This window comes from Babylonia areolata, chromosome 21, assembly GCF_041734735.1.
Source record: "Babylonia areolata isolate BAREFJ2019XMU chromosome 21, ASM4173473v1, whole genome shotgun sequence".
Lineage (NCBI taxonomy): Eukaryota > Metazoa > Mollusca > Gastropoda > Neogastropoda > Buccinidae > Babylonia > Babylonia areolata.
The window spans coordinates 11,135,112-11,147,297 of record NC_134896.1 but is presented as its reverse complement, the minus strand read 5'-3'; the positions used below and the strand labels follow the sequence as shown (position 1 = coordinate 11,147,297).

Genomic DNA, 12,186 nt, shown 5'->3' with positions numbered 1-12,186 from the left:
CCGATAATTTCTTCCCCTCCACTAGACCTTGAGTGGTTGTCTGGACGCTAGTCATTCGGATGAGACGATAAACCGAGGTCCCGTGTGCAGTAGGCACTTAGCGCACGTAAAAGAATTCACGACAACAAAAGGGTTGTTCCTGGCAAAATTCTGTAGAAAAATCCACTTGGATAGGAAAAACAAATAAAACTACACGCAGGAAAAAATACAAAAAAATGGGTGGCGCTGTAGTATAGTGACGCGCTCTCCCAGGGGAGAGCAGCCCGAATTTCACACAGAGAAGTCTGTTGTGATAAAAAGAAATACAAAATACAAATACGAAGTATATGAATACATTATCTGGACCCGATTATGTCTGTCTCTAGGTCCCTGTCATATTCTCCCTCCCCCCACCCCCTTTGCCCTGTCTCTCTCTCTCTCCACCCCACTCTCATCACCCCTACCCTCTCCTTGACAGGATCTCCTGTTCAATGTTGTTTCTGTACATCTTGGACAGTGTATTGCTGCCACGTATGGATTTTCTTCATAATAATGTTTTGAACTAAAACTGTAGAAACTAAAGAAAAGGAAGGGCAGGCAAGGGAGGCTATTTTGGGAAGAGGTGGGTTTTAAGGCCAGACTTGAAAGAGCTGAGAGTGGAGACTTGACGAAGCGAAAGAGGAAGTTCATTCCAATCACAAGGTCCAGAGACAGAGAAAGAACGGCGGCCAACAGTCGAGTGTTTGAATCTGGGTTGAAACAGAGTGGATCCGAAGCCGATCGTAGTGAGCGAGATGGAGTGTAGAGGTGAAGGCAGCCACAGATAGGAAGGGGCAGTTTTGTGAATACATTTATAACATAGAGTGCTGATCTTGTACTTTATTCGGTGTGAGACAGAGAGCCAGTGGAGATGTTGCAAAAGAGGAGTGATGTGCTCAGATCTTTTCTTTCTGAGGACGAGTCGGGCAGCAGAGTTTTGTAACAGTAATAGCAACAGCAGATGCGGTAGTTCATTGTATTAATTAACATTGATCATTATTGCTTTCATCACCACTGTTGTTGTTTGGGGCCTACTGCTGTTGTTACTGTCATGTGACCAGTTACTAGTAGGACTTCGGAAATGCCCTTATCCTTGTTATTTTCTGCCCATCTCTCTCCCCACTGAACATAATGATGGAAAATGTTTCATACTTCTCTTCCGTTTAAATAATTCAACTGTTGTCATTGTAATTATCGTATTATTACCCCCCTCCCTCTCAGACAGGGGCCAAAGCTAGATCTGAATTTTAACCCACCCCCCACCCCCATCCCCTCTCTCTCTCTGTCTGTATGTGTTCTGGATAAGTAAGAGTATACCAAGTCATACCATAAAAATAAATAACTAACTAATAAACAATCACCATGTGTGATCATCATTATCAATATTTGTATTCTTATCATTCACAATATAAACAAAACATTTATGTATCGCCTTTCCTCACATAGAACTCAAAATCAACTAACTGAACAGTAGTTATGTCTTGTTCTCTACTAGTGTATGACTGAGGAAAAACAACAACAACAACAACAAAGAAAACACACACACATATATATATATATATATATATATGTGTGTGTGTGTGTGTGTGTGTGTGTGTGTGTCTATCTACCTACCTACATATATATATATATATACACATACATAATATGTTTTAAAAATACACACACACACACACACACACACATATATATATATATATATATATATATATATATATATATATATATATATATATATATATATATATATATATGTGTGTGTGTGTGTGTGTGTGTGTGTGTGTGTGTATTTTTAAAACATATGTATATATATATATATATATATATATATATATATATATTTTAAAACATATATATATATATATATATATATATATATATATATATATATGTAGGTAGATAAATAGACAGACAGACAGACAAACAGATAGATAACTAGATGCATACAAAAAGACAAAAACCAACAAACCAACAAAGATTTCTGACAGAAGACATCGCGGCTTCAGTGAGTAAACTGCTCACGTCACACCCAAAATCTTTAAGCAAAGTCATGTTGTTGGTTGGGTTTTTTTTTATGTAATAAAGTTATGTCTTCTGTACCGTTGTCGGTTTTTCATAACAATCAGTCATGCTATTTTATTGCAGCTAGTTGTTTGAACAGCACTTTTATTTTTATTCCTGTTGTCACTTTCCTTCATTTTCCGAGCAAACATTTTCAGTGTTTCAACTCTAGTTGACTCACTTGTGTAAACAAAGTGAGTCTATGTTTTAACCCGGTGTTCGGTTGTCTCTCTCTCTCTCTGTGTGTGTGTGTGTGTGTGTGTGTGTGTGTGTGTGTGTGTGTGTGTGTGTGTCCGTGGTAAACTTTAACATTGATATTTTCTCTGCAAATACTTTGTCAGTTGACACCAATTGACACTAAAAATAGGAAAAATTCAGTTCTTTCCAGTCATTTTGTTTAAAACAATATTGCACCTCTGGGATGGGTACAAAAAAATAAACAAGAGAGGCAAGGCCTTCAAGACTCACTTGTGATATACTTAAAACAAAAAAAAATCTAATCGTTAAAATGTGTTCTGTATTTGTTATTATAAAGCTTCGCGTTAAAAAAGAAAAGAAAAAAAAAGTCCTAACCATTTTCGAATGAAGTCCCCTAGCATTAATTACAGAGTAATTTCCCTTTTTTACTATCTGCACCAAAACGTTTGCAATTTAAATAAAACTTCCATGCTTAGCAAAAGAAGTTCCTGTTTGAACAAAAAATGGTAATAAGGACTTGACTTCCGTTCGTCGGACGGTGCGGACGTTTTCCGACCAGCTCTCCCGTCCACCAACTTTGCTCACTGCAGAGATGTGAACTTAGCAGTTTTCACGAGAAAAAGTGCTGAACCTTATGTGACTTGAGCTTTCCGTTCTTTCTTTCTTTTTCTTTTTTTTTTCTTTTTACTACTATTTTTCTTTCCTTTTGAAAATATGCAGCGGTAGCAGTCAGCGCAATGAGCACCTCTGTGTCAAAATATTTTGGAAAGACTGGCAGCAAGAAGACACAGGAAAGTTCTTCTTCACTGTGTGAAAGCCCAGAGACGAGAGAGACAAGGCAAAGCAAGAAGAAACAAGTGAGTGATAACAGTATACATGAAGATAAAGACATGGCTCTTCATGTTAAATTAGAAGAAATCAACAAAAAGCTAGAAATGTTAATGGATACCCAGAAAGACGTTAAACAAATACGTGACGATATGGACAAACTGACAGCAAATCTAACTGAACAGATAGACTGGTTAAAAAGTGTTATCTTCGAACTTCAGACAGATAAGGACAAATTAAACACAGACGTAAAAAAATTAAAAGATGAAAACTTTAGCCTGCGTGGTCAACTGGAACAGCAAAAGACTGAGATAAAGAACTATAGGTGGGCACAGAATGACCTGGAACAACACGGCCGTATGTGGAATGTGCGTGTTTTTGGTGTCAAGGAAGAAACTCAGGGAAAAGGCGAAAGTGTTGAAGACTGTGTAAAAAAATGTACAGAGATCTTTACCAACAAGGTGGGTGTTTCGGTGGATGCAGAGGACATAGAAATGGCTCACCGCTCAGGTCGTCCTGGAACTGGCAAACCACGCCCCATCTTGGTGAGGTTCTACTCTCGGCAAAAAAAGAAAAGTGTGCTAGAGAACCGGAGAAAGTTGAAACAGAGTGGGATATCGATTGGTGAGGACTTAACCAAACTGAATTATAACCTACTAATGAACGCACAAAAACACTCTGCAACTCTTTCTGCGTGGACATCGAATGGAAAAATATTAGTGAAATTAAAAAATGGCAAAACATTTAAAGTTGACATCAACATGAATTTGGAAGACACTTTCAAAAAAGAGATGATAGGAGGTGCTCATTAAAAACAAATTCGATAACGTAAGGAATCATGTTAGAATTGTTTGCTGTGATTGTCTTTTCACTTTTTGACGCCTTTCATTCATCTTTTTTTCTCTCTCTCTCTCTCTCTCTCTCTTTTTCCCTTTTCTTAATCAAAAAAGGGGGAAGAAAATTCTTTTGAGATTTTGATCTTCTGATCCAATGCGTCAGGATGTCCATGTGAGCCCCCTGTGCTCAATGCCCAATCACAATTCGGTAAAATACCCTCTCGTATCCCCTTAACCTTTCTACAATTCCCATTTTCTTTAATCATAGTGTAATGAATTTAATACAATTTTTCTCTTTCTTTCGTGATTTGCGTTTTGTGTTTTTGCAAACTTTATTGCCTGGAACAAAATGACGACGCATTTTTGAGGTTGTTAACGATGTTGTTTACACTGGGAGAGGAAAGAGTTAAAAATGAGACGGGAAGGATGGGGGTGTCGGGATTTTATCTACATGTGTTCATATTTTGCCAGAAACATGCACTTCTTGATATTTCCACAAATATCCTGGTTTACACACATACGCACACACAATCATCTCACTCACATACATACATGCACACGCACGCACGCACACATATTCACAAGAGCGCACACTCACACACACACACGCACACAAGAATAATATTGCTCATCCAAACAACCTAACCCTTGTGTTGAATGTTGATACAACTGTTTTCTTCATTGTCAAAAGCAGATAACGGAGGTTGATATTGGAGAACTACACAGAGCCCGTGTAATAATGTCGGTGACTTTGAAATGTTTTTGATGTTTTTGATGCGTATTTGTGGTTGATGTATAAAACAATGAAAGTAAATGAAACGCTTCAATGCCTGCGATGTTACAGCTATAGTGATATTGTATCGTGACGCGGTGACATTGTCACAACTATATATGCACTGTTCAAAGTGGGATGGATGTTGTTCACTGGAACCCCTCAATCCTGTTATCAATACCTCTTGATTTTCTTATTTATTTACTGTAAACAGTCTCATTACAGTTTCATTACTCATTGTACACTATTTTTCTTTTTCATGAGATATTCAAAAAGTGACATTTTAAACAGATGAAAAATGTCCGAAAACATTCGAGGGTAACAGATCAGAGAGTGAATTTGGCGAAATATCAAAAACAACAACAAAAGAGAACAAACAAAAGGAAAAAAAAACTATTTTCTTTTCTGTGCCGGGCAGATATGGAATATTAGATAACAGAGCTAAAACCTAAGCTTTCTTTGAAATGTAAGAAGGAATTGCAATCACGATTTATCTCTAGTCCAACACTCACACACACACACACACACACACACACACACACACACACATGAGTGCGTGCACGCACGCACATGCATAAGCACACACACACGCACGCGCACACACACGAGCACGCACACACAAACACAGAGTTTTGATTTTTCTTTCTTTGATGTGTGTGTATTTGATTGGGGAGGGATGCAGTGTGATTTGAAATGTAGAACAGACCTCCGGGCCGCTCCTCCCTACAGGAAGTGGTTTATTTGCTGTTTTTGAAATGTGTGATAAAAGTAATATGGTGGTGGTGGTTTTGTTGTTGTTGTTGTAGTTGTAGTTTTGTATCTTTTAGTTTTTTCCCCCAGATATTTGTTTCTGGGTAAATATTATTTTAAAGTGACATCTTTAAATCAACATACACCATTCTGATTTCTTTCCAATTTAGATTGTTGACATTGGGTGTTGTTTTGACCCACTTGTTTTCTGAGTGTAAAGATTATTGCTTCACTCCTCGTCTGAGATATGTGATTGGCCGGCTGGTATTTTTACTGTCTAGTCTAGCGTGCCAGAGTTATGAATGTTTTTGTCTGTGAAGTTGTACCTGCGTTACAGTTATTTTCATTATCATTATGAGTGGTCAGATTTAAGGACATGTCAACAGATAGAAATGTATGAAAATGTACACCCGCGCCTGCCATGTGCAACACGGGGTAAACAGAGAACACGTGATTTTTGTTGTTGTTGTTGTTGTTGTTGTTTTTTGTTGTTGTTTTTTTTCACAGCTAAATGGGTTTGTGAACAGATCAATCCTTTTTTTTTTTTTTTTCTGTTTTGTTTTTGGTTTTTTGTTCTTTTCTGCAACACACACACACACACACACACACACCTACACACCTACACACACACACACACACACACGCACGCACGCACTCACTCACTCACCCACCCATGCACACACAGCCATACATGCTTCTCCCGCGCGCGCGCGCGCGCACACACACACACACACACACACACACACACACACACACACACATACACACACACTGCACACACACAAATTAATATTTGCATCCAACCCTTCAGGAACGCGCGCATTTTAATAACACGTAGCAAGTGCAGTCATAGCAATACTAAAATATGTGCTCCTCCATTGCTTCACTTGGTAAACTATTCGATGTCAATAATGCCAAGATTCAAACTTAAGGGGGAAGTGGGGTGTCTTGGTGTTTTGATTTTTCTTTCTTTGATGTGTGTATTCTTTGATTGGGGAGGGATGCAGTATGATTTGAAATGCAGAACAGACCTCCGGGCCGCTCATCCCTACAGGAAGTGGTTTCATTTGCTGTTTCTGAAATGTGTGATAAAAGTAATATGGGGGTGGTGGTTTTGTTGTTGTGGCTGTTTTTTCCTTATTTCCCCCAGATATTTGTAAAACGCACACACTCACTCACCCAAGCACATCCACCCATACACAATTCCTCACTTGTTCGCACACGTGTGTGCGCGCGCGCACACACACACACACACACACACATACACACACGCACGCAACCATTTGTGTGTGTGTGTGTGTTTTTGTGTTTTTGTTTTTTTTTTGTTTTTTGTTTGTTTGTTTGTTTGTTTGTTTGTTGGTTGTTGTTTTTTTTTGTTGTTGTTTTTTCCAAAGACAGGTTGAGGTGTTTAGATGATGAAAAAAAAAGGTAAGGGGAAAAGGAATTTTTTTTTTTTTTTTTTTTTTTTTAATTGTACATGAAGTTTCCCCCCCCCCCCCCCACACCTCGCCGTGAGTTTTGCCTGAAGGTCAAGGTCAGAGGCATGTCAGGATGAACAGTGAACATGGTTTGTGCCCAGCTGGATGGATAAAGGACAGTTTGATGGAACCTGTTTCGGTTCCCTGCACGCCCACACCTACACACACACACATCTCCCTTCCTCATCCCTACCCAACCCCGATCCCCCACACACATACATACAAGCAAACCTCTTTTATTTTTATTTTTTAAATTTTATTTATTTATCTATTTATTTATATATGTACCTTTTTTGTGGTTAGCTCCTGTCCATGCTTTAAAAGAATATTGTTCAAAAAATTATGGATTGCACTTTTTGCTCGAGAGAGAAAGTCCAGATTATCAGCCTTTTTGATTGTTTTTCTTTTTTTTCTTTCAGTACTCAGTGTTAGTGCCGTATTGTTTTGTTTTTGTTTTATATGTATGTGTATTTTCTGTGGAACATTATATACGTGTAATAACCATTCTGTTCTTTGTTTATTTTTATGTTTGACTTTGAACCATTCTTTTCTTTTTTTTTTTTTATGTTCGATTTTGATAAAAACAGACAGGGTTTATCAGATCATGTACAGAGGGGTAGATATGAAATCTTTAGACTATAATTAATGTCTAGTCTTTCAATAATTTCAGCTAATGTTCAGGGCCTAGGTGACTTTCAAAAAAGACGTGATGTCTTTCAGTTTCTTAGACAAAAAAATACGTCAATATATTTCCTGCAAGATACCCACTTTGTAAGTAAACAAGAGAGACAGATAAGAGCTGAATGGGGATATGAATGCTTTTTTGCATCATATACATCACAATCAAGAGGCGTAGCAATTCTGTTTAATAATAATTTTGATTTCAAAGTAAAAAATATAATTAAGGATGTTCATGGGAACTATCTGATCATATCAATTCAAACTATGGAAAGAAATATCGCACTGGTAAATATTTATGGTCCGAATAGGGATAATCCTCAGTTTTATGTAGAATTAAGTAATAAGATTAAAGAACTGGAATCCGAAATAATAGTAATTGGAGGGGACTGGAATCTAGTTTTGAATCCACCATTAGATTACAGTAATTACAAACATGTTAACAATCCTAAGGCACAAACAGAAGTTATTAAATTGACAGGTGATCTAGAACTGGTAGATATATGGCGGGAAATAAACCCAGAAATACATAGATTTACATGGAGAAGATTAAATCCACTGCAGCAAGCTAGATTAGACTTTTTCTTAATATCCGAAAATTCACTAGCTAATGTAAAAGATGTAGACATTTTGTTCGGATATAGGAGTGATCATTCTTTTATTTCAATAAAGTTTGAGTTTAGAAAAGATACTCGGTCAAGGAATTTTTGGAAATTCAACTCATCACTTTTAAAAGATAAAGAATATGTAGATATGATAAATAATACAATTGAAAACATAAAAGAACAGTATGCTGCACTAGTATATAATAGATCAGAAATATGTAATATTCCCATAGAACATTTACAATTTACCATATCGGATCAGTTATTCTTAGATACCTTGATAATGGAAATAAGGAAAAAATCAATAGAGTATAGTTCTAGAAAGAAGAAAAAGGACACACAAACAGAAAAGCAACTTGAAGAAGAAATTACAAGCTTAGAAAGTAAAAGTTGTAAATCTGAGGAAGATTTACAGCAAATACAAGAGAAGAAGAATAGTTTAATTACACTAAGAAAAACTAAAATACAAGGAATATTGTTAAGAAGCAAAGCTAGATGGGCAGCGGAAGGAGAAAAGGTATCAAAATATTTTTGTAACCTTGAAAAGAGACATTATGTTAGCAAACAAATGTTTAAACTAGTATCTAAGAATGGTAGAAATTTAGATAAGATAGAAGATATGCTGCAAGAAACGAAAGAGTATTACAACAAATTGTATGAGGAGCAGGAAGTAAAAGACATTAAGTTAGAAAAGTACGTTAATAATTCGCCTAAACTAACAGAGACAGAAGCCAACTCGATAGAAGGTAAATTAACTTTGAATGAGGCATCACTAGCACTAAAAAATATGAAAAATGGTAAAAGCCCAGGAACAGATGGAATGACAGTTGATTTCTTCAAATTTTTCTGGAAACAGATAGGTGGTATTGTTGTACGATCTTTAAATGAAGGGTTTGAGAAAAAAGAGATGTCCATTACACAGAGAGAAGGTATCATAATTTGCCTACCAAAAGGAGATAAACCCAGAGAATATCTTAAAAACTGGCGTCCAATATCTCTGTTAAACGTAACTTATAAAATTGGCTCTACCTGCATCGCAAATAGAATGAAAACAGTCTTGGATAAACTTATTAATGAAGATCAAACGGGTTTTGTATCTGGCAGATATATAGGAGATAATCTAAGGCTTATTTATGATATAATCTATTACTTGAAGGAAAAAAATCTACCAGGACTATTAGTTTCAATAGACTTTGAAAAGGCTTTTGATTCAGTTAGTTGGAAATATATGCATAAAGTTTTAAAACATTTGGGTTTTGGTGAGGATATTCGTAGATGGGTAAAAGCGTTCTACACCAATATGAAATCCTCAATAGTAGTTAATGGTAAAGTATCTACAAGTATACAGATTGAACGAGGCTGTAGACAGGGAGACCCACTCTCGCCATATTTGTTTATTTTGTGCGCAGAGATAATGGCTTGCAAAATTCGTCAAAATACAAACATAAAAGGTATTAAGATATCAGAGGTAGAATTTAAGATTAGCCAGTTTGCTGATGATACGTCTTATTTTTTAGAGGGTGACAAAAAATCATATGGAGAACTGTTCAAAGAACTAGAAGATTTTGAAACAGTCTCAGGACTCAAATTAAATCACGAAAAAACATGCAATGTATGGCTGGGAAATAAGCGTAATTGTGATACAGTTTATTTATCAAATTTGAAAATGAATTGGAATCCACCACAGTTTAAAATCCTTGGGCTCTGGTTTACTAATGATTTAAGTAATATGATAGATTTAAATATAGCTGATAAGTTCAATGAAACAAAAAAACTGTTTAACGTGTGGATAAAAAGACCAATTACACCTCTAGGAAGAGTAGCTGTCCTTAAGTCGATTATCTTGTCAAAATTAATTTACTTATGGATTATGCTTCCAAATCCACCAGATAACAGTATTCAAGAATTGCAAAAAATGTGTTTTAATTTTGTATGGGATAAAAAGGACAAAGTTAAAAGATCAGTGGCAGTGCACAGTGTACAAAACGGAGGTATAAATATTCCACATATTCTATCATTTATAAAAGCTTTAAAACTCACATGGTTGAAAAAATGCTACAATATGTCGTATCGTCCAAAATGGAAAATTATATTATCAAAAGAATGTCCAGAAGTTGAAATGTTACAAGAATATGGCCCAGTAGTTCTTACAGTTGGAAGACGTATAATAAACCCCTTTTGGAAAGATGTGTTTCGTAGCTACACAGAATTTTATGACAAAACTGATATACATGTTGAGCACGATATCCTGATGGAACCTTTGTTTTTCAATAACAAATTTAAGATTGATGGTAAAGTCTTGTATTTTGAAGACTGGGTCAGAAAAGATGTTTATTATGTGAGAGACATTGTGAAAGGGAATGGACATTTTTTCAATATTCAAGAAATCCAAGATAAAATTGAAAATCGAGTCCCAATGTTAGAATTTTTTGGTTGTGTTAATTCAGTTAAAAAAATTTTAAGAGAAAAAAACATAACATTTGAAAACAATGATCACAATGGAATCAGTTTTAATAAAGCATACACTACAATGATAAAGGCACCAAGAGGAACGAAATGTTTCTACGAAATAATAATTGGAAAACCAGAAAAGCCAAATGCCTGTAAAAATTGGGACTTGATTTTTGAAAACAAGCTTGATTGGAAAAACATTTTTTTCAATACAAAAAAAATCCATGAAATAAGGTTGAAATGGTTCCAGATGAAAATTAATTACCATATTCTTGTGACAAATTCGGTTTTGATGAAGATGGGAATACTCCCACATAACATGTGTAATTTTTGTAAGGATGAAAGAGATACAATTCTGCATTATTTATGGGAATGTAACCATGTACAACATTTTTGGAAGGAGTTTGTGAGATATTTAAAAGAAATGTGTTTACATTGTGATAGACTTAACCTGAATGACACACTGGTGCTTTTTGGACATAACAAAATGAAAACTGATGAATGTTTCTCATATATCTTATTGACAGCTAAATTCTATATATACAAATGTAGAATCAACAAAGTAAAACCAACATTACAAATGTTCAAAAAGGACCTCAAACAGGCATATGAAATAGACAAGTATGCCTTTAACATAACTATGGAATATAACAAGTTTGTGGAAAAATGGGCACTTTATAATTGTTTGATACAAGATTAAGCTTTTCAATGATACCTTGGAACTTTGACATTGAACATATATTGTTTTGCTGTTATAGATTTGTCAGTACTTAGAACTTAATTATATGCCTACCCTATACTTTCTAATGCACAAAACATATAAATTCTGTATCTGTTAACCTTTGTCTGAATAAAAAATGTTGAAAAAAAAAAAAAAAAAAATGGTAATAATGACTGCTCTTGTTGTTGGGTCAGAATATCAGATCAAAGTGCCAAGTTTAGAGAATACAAAAAATATAAATATAACAGTAAATGCAGTTTGCATATAATTAGGCTTCATTTATTATTTTTTTGTGCCCATCCCAGAAGTGCAATATTGTTTTAAACAAGATGACTAAAAAGAAATGAATTTTTCCTATTTTTATGCCTAATTTGGTGTCAACTGACAAAGTATTTGCAGAGAAAATGTCAATGTTAAAGCTTACCACGGACACACAGACACACACACACACACACACAGACAACCGAACACCGGGTTAAAACATAGACTCACTTTGTTTACACAAGTGAGTCAAAAATGAAGCCTAATTATATGCAAACTGAATTTATTGTTATATTTATATTTTTTGTATTCTCTAAACTTGGCACTTTGATCTGATATTCGACACAACAACAAGAGCAGTCATTAATATCATTTTTTGTTCAAACAGGAACTTCTTTTGCTGAGCATGGAAGTTTTATTTATTTTGTAAACGTTTTGGTGCATAGTAAAAAAGGGAAATTACTCTGTAATTAATGCTAGGGGACTTAATTTGCCACAAGTTAGTCTTGAAGGCCTTGCCTCTCTTGTT

The 12,186-nt window shown here is 35.4% G+C and overlaps 1 protein-coding gene across 2 annotated transcripts in view; it reads right to left on the bottom strand.

Moving 5' to 3' along the window:
- The window catches only part of LOC143295868 (uncharacterized), a 38,555-nt gene that overhangs the window by 20,496 nt on the left and 5,873 nt on the right, over positions 1 to 12,186 (bottom strand). The gene's annotated exons all lie outside the window — the stretch shown is intronic.